The sequence below is a fragment of the Pteropus vampyrus genome, unplaced genomic scaffold (genome assembly GCF_000151845.1).
Source record: "Pteropus vampyrus isolate Shadow unplaced genomic scaffold, Pvam_2.0 Scaffold215, whole genome shotgun sequence".
NCBI lineage: Eukaryota > Metazoa > Chordata > Mammalia > Chiroptera > Pteropodidae > Pteropus > Pteropus vampyrus.
In genome coordinates this window covers 1335064-1346643 of record NW_011888996.1, presented here as the reverse complement: position 1 = coordinate 1346643, position 11580 = coordinate 1335064, and the positions used below count along the sequence as shown (strand labels likewise).

Sequence of the window (11580 nt, the reverse complement as noted above, 5' to 3'; positions counted from 1 at the left end):
CGTCAGTGTCTCCTTCCCCTCACTCTGCACTGCCATCCTCCCACTTTCTGTTCCAGCTCTCTGTGGCATTTTATTGTTTTCTTTCTGGGTCTTCAGCCCACTGTCAGGGAATGGCGAGGCAAAGTAGATAATATTATTTTCCACCTCTTTTGCTAAACATTCCCATGTTGGTTCAAACACAAAATCCATTCGGGCTCTTCCCTAGCTACCATCACCCACTGCCCTCAAGGTGCTCTGAAGAGCCTTCTTGGTTTCCTATCAAAAGCTCTAATATAGAGAGTCCTGGTGTGAATGCTGAGCCAATCCCGCTTTGGGGGCTGTTGGAAGGTATGTTTCAGACCCAGGTGAGACAGAAGACAGGGAGGGAACATCTGGACTGTCCCTGGTTTATCCATCACCATTGCCAAAGCCTGGGAATGCTGCTTGACAAAGGGGACAGCATCCCATTAAGGCTTTTAATAATATTCTAAAATTAAAAAAAAATAATGACTGAATTGAGTTTAAGAAATATCATCCTGTTGCAGTTGCTTTCTTCAGCTTCTGAGGTATACCTCAGAAGAAAATAAATCACATCAGAAGCTGATACAAATTATTAAAATTTCCCACTCTCTAAGGGAAACCTTAAACCCATAAAAGGACACGCATGAAATAAATCTTTCTAAGTGTGGATCTTAGACTTTTTTTGTTGCATAAAGACAGGTTGTCCTGCTTAGGCCATAGGCAAATGAATGTCCCCCATAAATGCTATCTTTCCTCACCACACCCATGGTAGACTCTGTGAATTGATCACCTCCTCTTTCTTGCTAATTCTCAATAGAGTACTTCAGGAGAAACTAATGGGCATTGAGAAGGAAAATGAAAGCTATCTTCCCTCCTGACCTAGAGTAAGTACAGACCCCTAAAGAGGTGTACATTCCCAGAACCTATCATTCAGGGAAGATGTATCCCTTCATACAGGAATCCGGAACCTCACAGAGTAAATTAAGACCACCAAGGGAGGAATCTCTTGTCTCCCTCTTGCCCTGTGGGTCTGTCTTGAGAAGTCGAGCTATGCTAGGGTATACCAGATGAAAAGGAAAGATGTGGAAATATGCTAGGAGCTGGGCAGGGAGGCCCTGGAGAGGAACACAAGCTGGAGATGAGTGAGTTATACTGTGTAAGCCAGATTCCTTAGTTACAACTAGTTTTCTGGGTCTGTTTTGTCTTTGGCTATCCCTGAGCCTTAAGCAAAATTCATTCATTCACTCATTCAATAAATATTTATTGAGCATGTATCCTGTGGCAGTCGCTGAGCTATGATATAGAATATAGTGATGACTGACACAGATACGGTTTAGGGAAGACAGGCTTATAACAGCAGTTTATGCTTAACTATGCTCAAATGACCATTTATGCCATTTGAGTGGGGGAAATGCTGATGTTATGGGAGCACAGAGGAGGGCATCTCAGGCTGTACAGGGTCCAAGTGCTCTAGTTCAGCATTATCTATTCTCCAACATGGTCTCATTGGGTGGACTGGACACGGAGAGTAGAATTATGGGGAAGGCTTGGACAGGAAGATCAAAGAGACAGCTATCCTCTAGCAGTCAGGGCCGTGAGATCCAAACACCTTATCCACATAGAGCTCTTTTTCCACTGCCAACCTTGGAGGACTAGGTGTTATATTACTAGAAGTGTAATTTTTATAGGGTCGTATGGGAGCTGAATTCTTGGCAAAGAGAAATTTGTGATCTACCATTGTATCTTTCCATTCCCTCCCCAAGGTGATTCTTAGAAACCTTTACTCTAAAAGCCTCTCATTTCAACCAAGCATCCAGCACACCTCCACAACTCCCTAGGATGACCCTGAAGTCACTCCTTTCACCGCTAACACCTCCACCACTGTTCCTGACATGTTAGGCAGGAGGATCCAAGGCCAGGAGGTCATCATGGTCAAGAGGTGAACAGATAATACACAAAGGCAGACAAGGTTGGGGTTGGAGAGGAATTCCTTAATAGCTACTATAAATAGAGATATAATGAGTTTGAACAAACAGCCTGGGACTAGAAGAGGAGAAGAAGAAGGAGTCAGGTAAAGATAATGCTGAGAGTGGATGCCTAGGCTGTGCAGTGACATAAAAGGAGCTTAGGGAGGCTTAGGGAGCAGATCTGAAAGGAAGATAATAAAGCAAGGTAAATAATTCAGTCTTTGGCATTCAGGTGTGTAGTGGGGGTTGTGGTGATGAAAGACTGGATTAGGGAACTTGAAGGCCATGATGTCAGTTTGTGTTCTTAGCATGACTTCCTGAAGGCTTCACATCTAATTAAATATTAGCCTTCATTTACTAAATAAATACTCCTCTGTCTCTGGACAAGCAGGGACTGTAGTGTCATGCCCCTCACCCTCATCACAAAGACAGCTTCATCTCTGCCCCCAAGATTGTTACAATCCAGAGCAAGAAATGTCCCAAAAGCCTGGCAGGACCACTCTGGTGCATAGACTCGGTGTCCAGGGGTCCTGAGTGGCATAGGACAGCCAGATCTCCTGCCTCATGTAAATTTGAGGACAAGCACAGTAAAACAAGGAGAGGAGAGGGGTTTTCTAATAGTGGAGTAAGTAGGAGAAAGAAGAAAGTCCTGGAAATGCAGAATAGAAAATGATGATGATGATGATAATAATAAAGCAATTACGTGGTTGAGCCACATTCAATTCAATTCAATTCAATTCAGTGAGTGCATATTGAGTGCCCCTATGTGCCTGTCCTGAATTAGTCTGTTTCAGAGAATGGCCACAAGGAGAAATGGGCAGAGGTTAGGTGAAGAGCAGGCATAATACTGAAGGGAAGTTATCTCTTCTAAAGCTCTGGCTTCTAGATGGCTGCCCTTGCACTGGGGGCACCCTGACAATTTACATGAGATTTCTCTTAAAGAATTCCCAAAGCAGTTTCTCTAAGACCTCAGTCCATGCCCAAAGGCATCAGGAGTCTGTTCCATTTGATTCAGACCAAGCAGATCCTTTCTGAACTTTTTGTAGAGAAGTGGAAATTATTTGATTAGAGCAAGGAGTTTCCAAGATGAAAGCAGGGACAAAAATGGAGAATGGATCAGAGGTGGAGAAAACGCAGAAGTAGGAGGCCAGTGAGGAGAATATGAATATTCCGTATTCACTGAGTCAGTGGCAGTGAGTAGACCAAAGGGACAAGACAATGAGAACACAAAGTCTCTACCAACAGGGTGAGCCAACAGATTGGATGTGGAAGACAAGAGAAAGAAGAGTTTGAGATGACCTTGTGTAAGTGGTAGAATGGTGAGTGAGGAGGCTAGGTTGTCAGTTTGTGTAAAGTAAGGGGGCTCAGAGGCGAAGCATTTGAAGAAGGTAGATAATGAGTGGTAATGCAGGATTTCATTCTTCCTTTCCAAGGCTCTTCCTGTATTGTCTCTATTGGTTCCCCTTCTCTGGTCTCAGTCTTCCAGTTCCCTTCTCACTGTGTTTCAAAAAGGCAAACTTTACTGGATCATTCCCTATGTCTAGACTCACAGTGGTTTCCATCACCTTCAAGTGAAAAGCCAATGTCCAGAGCACGGCATACAAACTCTTGGAGCTCTGCTTTGCCTATATCTTAGCCTCATCTCCTACCACTCTCCCTCTTGGAGTCAACACTCCAGCCATCCTGAAATGTTTGCATTTTTTTTTCAAAGAAGCCAGTTTCATGCCTTAGTGGCTTTGTAACTGTTATGCCTCACCCCATAAATTCTTTTCCTCCTTGCCTTCCTGGTGAACTCGTATTCTTTCTCGGGTGGCTTACAATTCAACAAAGAACTCCCCAGTGGTCCTTCTCTCTCTCCCAATGGAGGTTTATTTAAAGAATGCAAGGCTAGTTCAACATTTGAAAATCAGTTGATGTAATTCACCATATTAATAGCTGAAGAAGAAAAATCACATGATCTTATCAATTGGTGTTTAAAAAGGCATTTAACAAAATTTAAAGTGTATTCATGATAAATATCCTCACAAAAAATAGATTTATGGAAAGTTTCTCAACTTATTCAAGAGTATCTACCAAAAGCCTACAGCTAATATACTTAATAGTGAGAGGCTGAATATTTTTCCCTAAGGTTGGGATGTCTACTCTCACCACTCTTATTCAACATGTATGAAAAGTTCTGACCAACTGAACAAGACACAAAAAGGAAACAAAAGGCATGCAGATGAGAAAGGAAGAAATAAAACTGTTTCTCTTTGCATATGACATAATTATCTATGTGGTAAATCTCATGGAATCTACAAAACAAACAAGCAAGGAAGCAAACAAACAAACAAACAAACTAACCCAAATCCTAGAACTAATAAGTGAATTTAGAAACCAAAATCGCTAAATAATTTTGTGAAAGAAGAATACAATGGGAGGAACCAGTCCACCTGATTTCAAGACAACTTGTAGAGTTATGGTGTTTACAGAGCAATAGAAACATCGATCAATGGACCAGAGTAGAGAATCTATTTGGAAATAGATCTACACAAATATGCCCAACTGAATTTTTACAAAGATATAAAAACAGGCTGATGGGGGAAGTCTACCTATTTTAATGAACCTTAACTTAAATTCACATCTTATAAAAAATTAACTCAAAAGGATCATGGGTTTAAATGAAAAATTTTAAACTATGAAACTTTTAGAAAAGAAAATATTAAAGAAACTCTTTGGGATCAAAGGTTAGGCAACGGGTTCTTGGATTTGCCACCAAAAAGCATGATCCATAAAAGAAAAAAATTGAATAATTGAGTTTTGTCAAAATTTAAAATATTTTGCTTTCAAAATATTCTGTTATGAGAATGAAAGGACAATCTTCGGACTATGAGAAAATATTTACAAACCGTATACCTGGCAAAGGACCAGTATGAAGAATTCATAAAGGTCTCTCAAAATTCAACAGTAAAAATTTAAAAAAAATCCAATTAGAAAATTGGAAAAAGGCATAAAGAAATATTTTTCCAAAGAGGATAGACAGATGGCAAATAAGCACATGAAAAGATGTTCAATATCATTAGCCATTACAGAAATGGAAATTAAAACTACATATGAGTTATCTCTACACATCTATTAGAAAGTCTAAAATAAAAAATAGTGATGGCATTAAACTTGATCATTCATACATTGCTGTTGGGAATATAAAATGGTATAGCCACTTTGGAAAAGTTGAGCAGTTTCTTAAGTAATTAAAAATGCAACTGCCCCATGGCTCAGAGTTGCAATCCTAGGTATTTATCACCAAGTCATAGAAACATGCTCATGCAAAAAGTTGTCCATAAATGTTCAAAGCAGCTTTTTGTAGTAGCCAAAAACTGTAAACAACTCAGATGTCCTTCCACAGGTGACTGGCTAAACACACTGGGGTACATTTATTTCATGGAATACTTCTCAGCAATAAAAAGGAATGAACTATTGATGCACATAACAATTTGGATCAATCTCCAGGGAATTATGCTAAGTAAAAAAAATCCAGTCCCAAAATCTTACTGCATTGATGTAACATTCTTGAAATGACAAAATTATAGAAATGGAGAAGGATTAGTGGTTGCCAGGAATTAAAAATGAGTGGAGGAAGGAGATGCGGGAGGCAAGGGGCATGGCTATAAAAGGACAGCAGGAGAGACCCTTGCTGTGACGAAACTGCTCTGTGTCTTGTCTGTCTCAACCTCAATATTCCAGTTCTGATCTTGAGCAATAGTTTTGTAAGATGTTACCATTGGGGGACATGGGTAAAAGGTACAGAGGATTCTCTGTATTGTTTCTTACAACTGCATTTGAATCTACAGTTATCTCAAAATAAAAGGTTTAATTTAAAAACCACATCCCTTTACTGTCTTACAGTTATGTAGGTCAAAAGTCCAGGCACGGCACAACTGCATTCCTCCGCTCAGGTCTCACTAGCGTGAAACCAAGATGCTAGCCAGGGCTGTGGTCTCATCTGAGGCTTAGGGTCTTCTTCCAAGTTCATTCAGGTGTTGACAGAATTCAATTCCTTGCGCTATAGAATTTAGTTCTATAACTGTGTTCCTATTTCCTTATTGTGGATCAGGGACCATTGTCAGCTTTCTGGAGCCTACCTGTAGCTTCCTGCCATGTATTCCCTCTTATGCTTAGCATCTCACTTTCTGGAAGGGCCCAAGTCCACTTAGGGGCTCACCTGATTAGGTCAGACCAACTCAGATTATCTCCTCTTGTATTAACTCCAAGTCAATTGATTAGTAACCTAACTGTGGGCATGATAGCCCATCATATTCACAGCTTCTGCCTGCACTCAAGGTAAAGGAATTATGCAAGGCATGTATACCTTAGATTTCTGCCCACCACAGACCATCTTAGCCCAGTGCTACCTGTGGGGCAGACTGAGGCCTTTGTTGGGACTGCATCACAGTGCAGGTCTTCCTTCTGTTTAATCTTACTTCCTTTGACTCCCATAGATGTTGATTCCTAGAGCATTTGCCAAAAAACTCTCTGCCTGTGAGTCTGTTTTCCAAGGAACCTGACCTAAGACGGTAGTGCTGCTGTTCCACTGAGCTAGAGGGCATGGAAGATGGATTGGTGACATTTCAAAAATCTCTGAGCCAGCTAGACTTGGCAGAGCTGTGGGGATTATCTCTAGGCTGTCAGATCAAAAGCAGCACATGAGTAAAGTGACAACCAAGTCACTTATGGTCTTCCTCCAGATTCTGCTTGTTTTAAAGTTGGTCCTCCTTTATTATTATTATCATCATCATCATCATCATCATCATCATCGTCATTGCTATGACATCATAGTTATCATATATTGAGAACTCACTCCGTTTCAGAAACCGTGAAAAATGTTTCACCTACCATCTAACGAGCCATTATAGCCAAGTAGTGAAGAATATCAGGAGTTGAATACTTAGTGTTGAATGCCAGTTTCCCCATTTGATAGCAATCTGGCCCCAGTTACTTAAGCTTTCAAAGCCTCAGTTTTCTCATCTATCAAATAAGAATTGTATAAAATAACCTTTCATATAGAACTCTAAATAGGTGCTTGGTACAGAGCAAGCACAAATGTCAGCACTTTCATAGTCTCATTAATTATTATGATATCCCAGCAAGAGGGTTTATGGCTGTGTAACAAGCTCAGGTTCAGAGTGGTTAAGCAGCAACCCAGAATCCAACAAATGGCTAAAGAGTGCCAGAGGTAGGATTTAAACCAAGCTTCATCTGACCCACAGAGTCTTAGCCCTTAGCCATTATTCTGTCTTGTTTCACAATTATGGGTATCAGCAGGAGTAATGAGGCCAACACAGCCTTAAGCAGAATGCGGATAGAAAGAAAAACTGAAAACACAGTCATAAAATTTCTGGGAAGGAAATGGAAGCGTGACAGGGCTGCTGCTGGTTCACCTGAAGGGTGTCAGGATTCCAAGCCTGCAGCTATGTGCTGATTTTTGTGGCTCCTTAAATAGGGTAGTAGAATGGGAGCCTCTCTTCTCAAGAAAGCTGAGCTAGGCAGCAGCCCTTCAGGAAAATGTTATTACAGGTCCATGATCTCTTGTTCAAAAATTCTGATTCAGATAGCTCCAAAAACCAAAAGTTTTTCATAATTTATTCAGTGGCAAAACCTTACTGAAAAGATGTGAGCTCTTCATCATCTTTGTGGCCTCACTTGGGATGGATAGTCACATGTTCCTGCAAAAATGTTCATGGGATGATTTACTGAGGTGTCAGCTACTGAGTGACTTTTCTAAATTCTGAAAAATTCTGAATTCTGGGACACATATGGCCCCCCAAGTATTTTGGATATGTGCTTGGAAACCCTTCATCATCTCTGACCATCTTTGCTATTGACCAGAGCAAAGAATACAAACCCGCCAGACTTTATTCACAGAGTGACCTTCATTTGAAGAACCTTTTTCTAAAAGCTCTTCAGAAGACTCCTGCTCCCCACAAGGAAGACTAACAAGCTCCAGGCCGTACACACCTGTCCAGCTCTACCTGGAGGCAGGCCCCGTGATTCTTAGTGGCTACTACTCAATCTATTTCCTAGAATTATGATTTTCAACTCTGTATTATAGAATTTTCTGCCCAGAATGCTGATTCTGGCATGACTTTGTGCTGTTGAAGCTGTGGTTAAAGGTGCAGAAGAGAAACAGGCCCCTCTCCAGCCTCTGGTTCCTTTCCTGGCACCTCTGGGATCAGCAATCATTTGCTCATAGTATTCTCTACATCATGCAAAAGCATAAACTTTATGCATTATGATGAATGTGTATATTTTACATCATCCTCTCTCCTTCACTATTTATTTATTAATTTGTTTGTTTATTATTTTCCCCTTCTTTAATCCTCCCCCTTCACTTTCAACCCTGACCTATGGATGTTGCTGTTTCCCCTTAAGAACTGGATCTCTGAAGGTGGGGCGTCTCCTTCCACATGCTCGCGGCGTGCCTGACGCACCCAGGGCCTGGCACCCCCGGCGCCTGGCATACCCGGGGCCTGGTCCATGGCTCCACCTGGGGCGCGAACCCAGGACCTTCTGTGTATAAAGCAGATGTGCTAACCACTACACTATGGAGCCACCCCCTCACTATTTATTTAAATGAGACAAAATGCTCAAAGAGATATAGGCCTGGTCTAATTTAAAATTTCAGGTTCAGAGCTGCAAAGAAGAGCTCCAAATAAATAACTATCTCAGCTGAGTCCATTTTCTAACATTCAAAACCCCATCTGGCCACTTTTATGTGGCTCTGAATAGGTGGAGCACCGTTTTATCATCATTTGTTTAGCTGCACTTTGGCAAATGTCAAGTCCAAGTCTGTGTATTTGGACTGCAGTGGACAAAATGAGGTCAGCAGCCTCCCGATGGGCTTTCTGTCTGGCTGACAGCGCCTTGCCGACCTTCACTCCACTAGGAATTGTGACTCATGGAGAGCATCGACTGAATGAGGCTTCTGGTTGCTTTCTTCTCTTCAGGATAAACTTCAGAGATTGGCCAACACAAAAGACACTCTAGCTCCAGAGCTCACCCTGAGAGTAGACTCAGTGAAGACTTGGAGCATTTCAAGTGAAAGCAGACTAAAAATGTTTCTGTTTGATCACTTCCAAATTATTCTCAAACTTATGGTCTCTCCAGGGCTGTGCCTCATTTACCCCATTCTCATTCATTATCCGTCTTTGGCCAACAAATCATCATTGGTGATTCCTTTTCCAATACATGGATGGGAAGCAGAGAGGAAGGAAAACAAAATTGGTCGCCCTTTTGAGTTAAATTCAGTTTTACAAACAAATTGAGCATCTACTAATGGCCAGGTATTCTGCTTGGTACTAGAGATAAAAGGACTGAGAAGGACAGACCTCAATGATGAACAATTAGCACAAAATACTACAAGAGTACTTGTAGTATTTTGTATAAAATATGAGAAAGTCACTCAACTCAGACTTGGTGAGGATGGGGGAGGATCAGGGAAGGCTTCCTAGAGGAGGTGACAGCTATTCTAAGACCTAGAGACTGAACAAGAGTTACTCAGGCAAATGGGTGAGAAGGGGATAAAGACATTGTATGAAGATAATAGCTTTATGCAAAGGTCTTGAGGCAAGTACATGGTGTAAATTATATTGCAAATAATTTATTTTTAAATACGTCGGCCTTGACTGAGAGATGTATGTGTTAGTTTAATCTATATCCTAGGAGTTGTTTGTTAGCAGCTGATCAGGAATACACATTTCAGAGTGTTTTCTAAGTTTTGATAGATTGTAATTGGAAGTCTACACTTAGAGAGGCAGCTTCTAATAAGAGCTTCACAATCTTTTTTTTTTAGCTTTATTGAGATATTGAAGACTTACAACATATGTAACTTTAAGGTGTACAATATGATGATTATACACACGTACACACACACACTTATATGTGTGTGTTGTGTAAGTATACTGCAAAATGATTTCGGCAATAAAAGTTAGTTAACACCTCATTCCCTCACATAATTATCATTTTTTGTATGTGCGGTAATAAAATTTTAAATTCACTTTATTAACAAATTTAAAGTATATAATACAGTAATGTTAATTATAAGCACCATGTACATTAGATCCCTAGAACTTATTCATCTTATACTTGGGAGTTTGTACCCTTTGACCAACATCTCCCTATTCCCCTCCCCCTCTCTAGCCCCTGGCAACCAATATTCTACTCTGTTTTTATGAGTTAGGCTTTTTCAGATTCCTCATATAACTGAAAACATACAGTATTTGTCTTTCTCTGTCTGACTTATTTTATAATGCCCTCAAGGTTCATCCATGTTGTCACCAAGGCTAGATTTTCTTCTTTTTATGACCAAATAATATTCCATTGTGTGTGCGTGTGTATGTGTGTGTATACATATATATCACATTTTCTTTATTTATTCATCCTCTGATGGACATATAGATTGTTTCCATGTCTTGACTATTATGCATAATGCTGCAATAAACATGGAAGTACAAATATCACTCCAAGATAGTGATTTCCTTTTATTTGAATATATACCCAGAAGGGAGATTGCTGGATGATATGGTAGTCCTATTTTTAATTTTATGAGGAACTTACACACTGTTATCCATAGTGGCTGCACTAATTTGCATTCTCACCAATGGTGTATAAGAGAATTTCCTTTTCTCTACATCCTTGCCAACACTTATCTTTTGTCTTTTTGATAACAGCCATTCTAATGGGTGTGAAGTGATATCTCATTGTGGTTTGCATTTCCCTGATGTTGAACATCTTTTCACGTACCTGTTAGCCATTTTCATGTCTTTGGAAAAATACCTATTTAAATTTTTGTCCATTTTTAATTGGATTTATGTTTTGCTATTCGGTGGTATGAGTTCCTTATATATTTTGGATATTATAACTTTATCAGATAGATGTTTTGCAAATATTTTCTCTCATTCCATAGGTTACCTTTGTAACTTGTTAATTGTTTCTTTTGTTATACAAAAGCTTTTTACTTTGATTTTGTCCCACTTGTCTATTTTTGCTTTTTTGTTTGTGCTTTTAATGTCGTTTTCAAAAAATCTTTGCCACGACCAGTGTTAAAGAGTTTTTCCTATGTTTCTTTCTAGTAGTTTTACAGTTTGGGGTATTACGTTGAAATCTTTAATGTACTTTGGCTTAATTTTTGTGAGTAGTAAAAGAAAGGGGTCTAATTTTATTCTTCTGTTTGCAGTTATCCACTTTTCTTAACACCATTTTCGAAAAGATTGTCTTTTCCGCATTGAGTCTTTTTAGCTTCTCTGTCAAATATTAGTTGACCATATATGTGTGTGTTTATTTCTGGGTAGAGCTTTGACAACCTTTATCTTCCAATAGCAGTAGAGAGTTGGTTCATTTGAATAATAGGTTTAGAAATGATTTTTCATTGGTGAAGTGAACGGTGCAAAAGCTGTGTGGATAGCTAGAAATACGATGCGAGCCCTCCTTGCTTACACAAACAGAGTAAGAATTTTGGAAGCTCAATGGCTCATATTCTTCACAATAGCTCACCAAGCCTGAGACACCATCTGATGTTTGTGCCGCACTTAACAAATGAGGCTGTTGTCCAATTCCGACTAGTAGTTCACATGAATTC

General features: G+C 39.9%; 1 non-coding gene across 1 annotated transcript; it reads right to left on the bottom strand.

The window, feature by feature from the left end:
- Positions 1–8481: 8481 nt before the first annotated feature.
- Positions 8482–8555, bottom strand: TRNAI-UAU. Its single transcript has one exon. It is a non-coding gene; the product is annotated as a tRNA-Ile (tRNA).
- Between the last annotated feature and the right edge of the window lie 3025 nt (positions 8556–11580).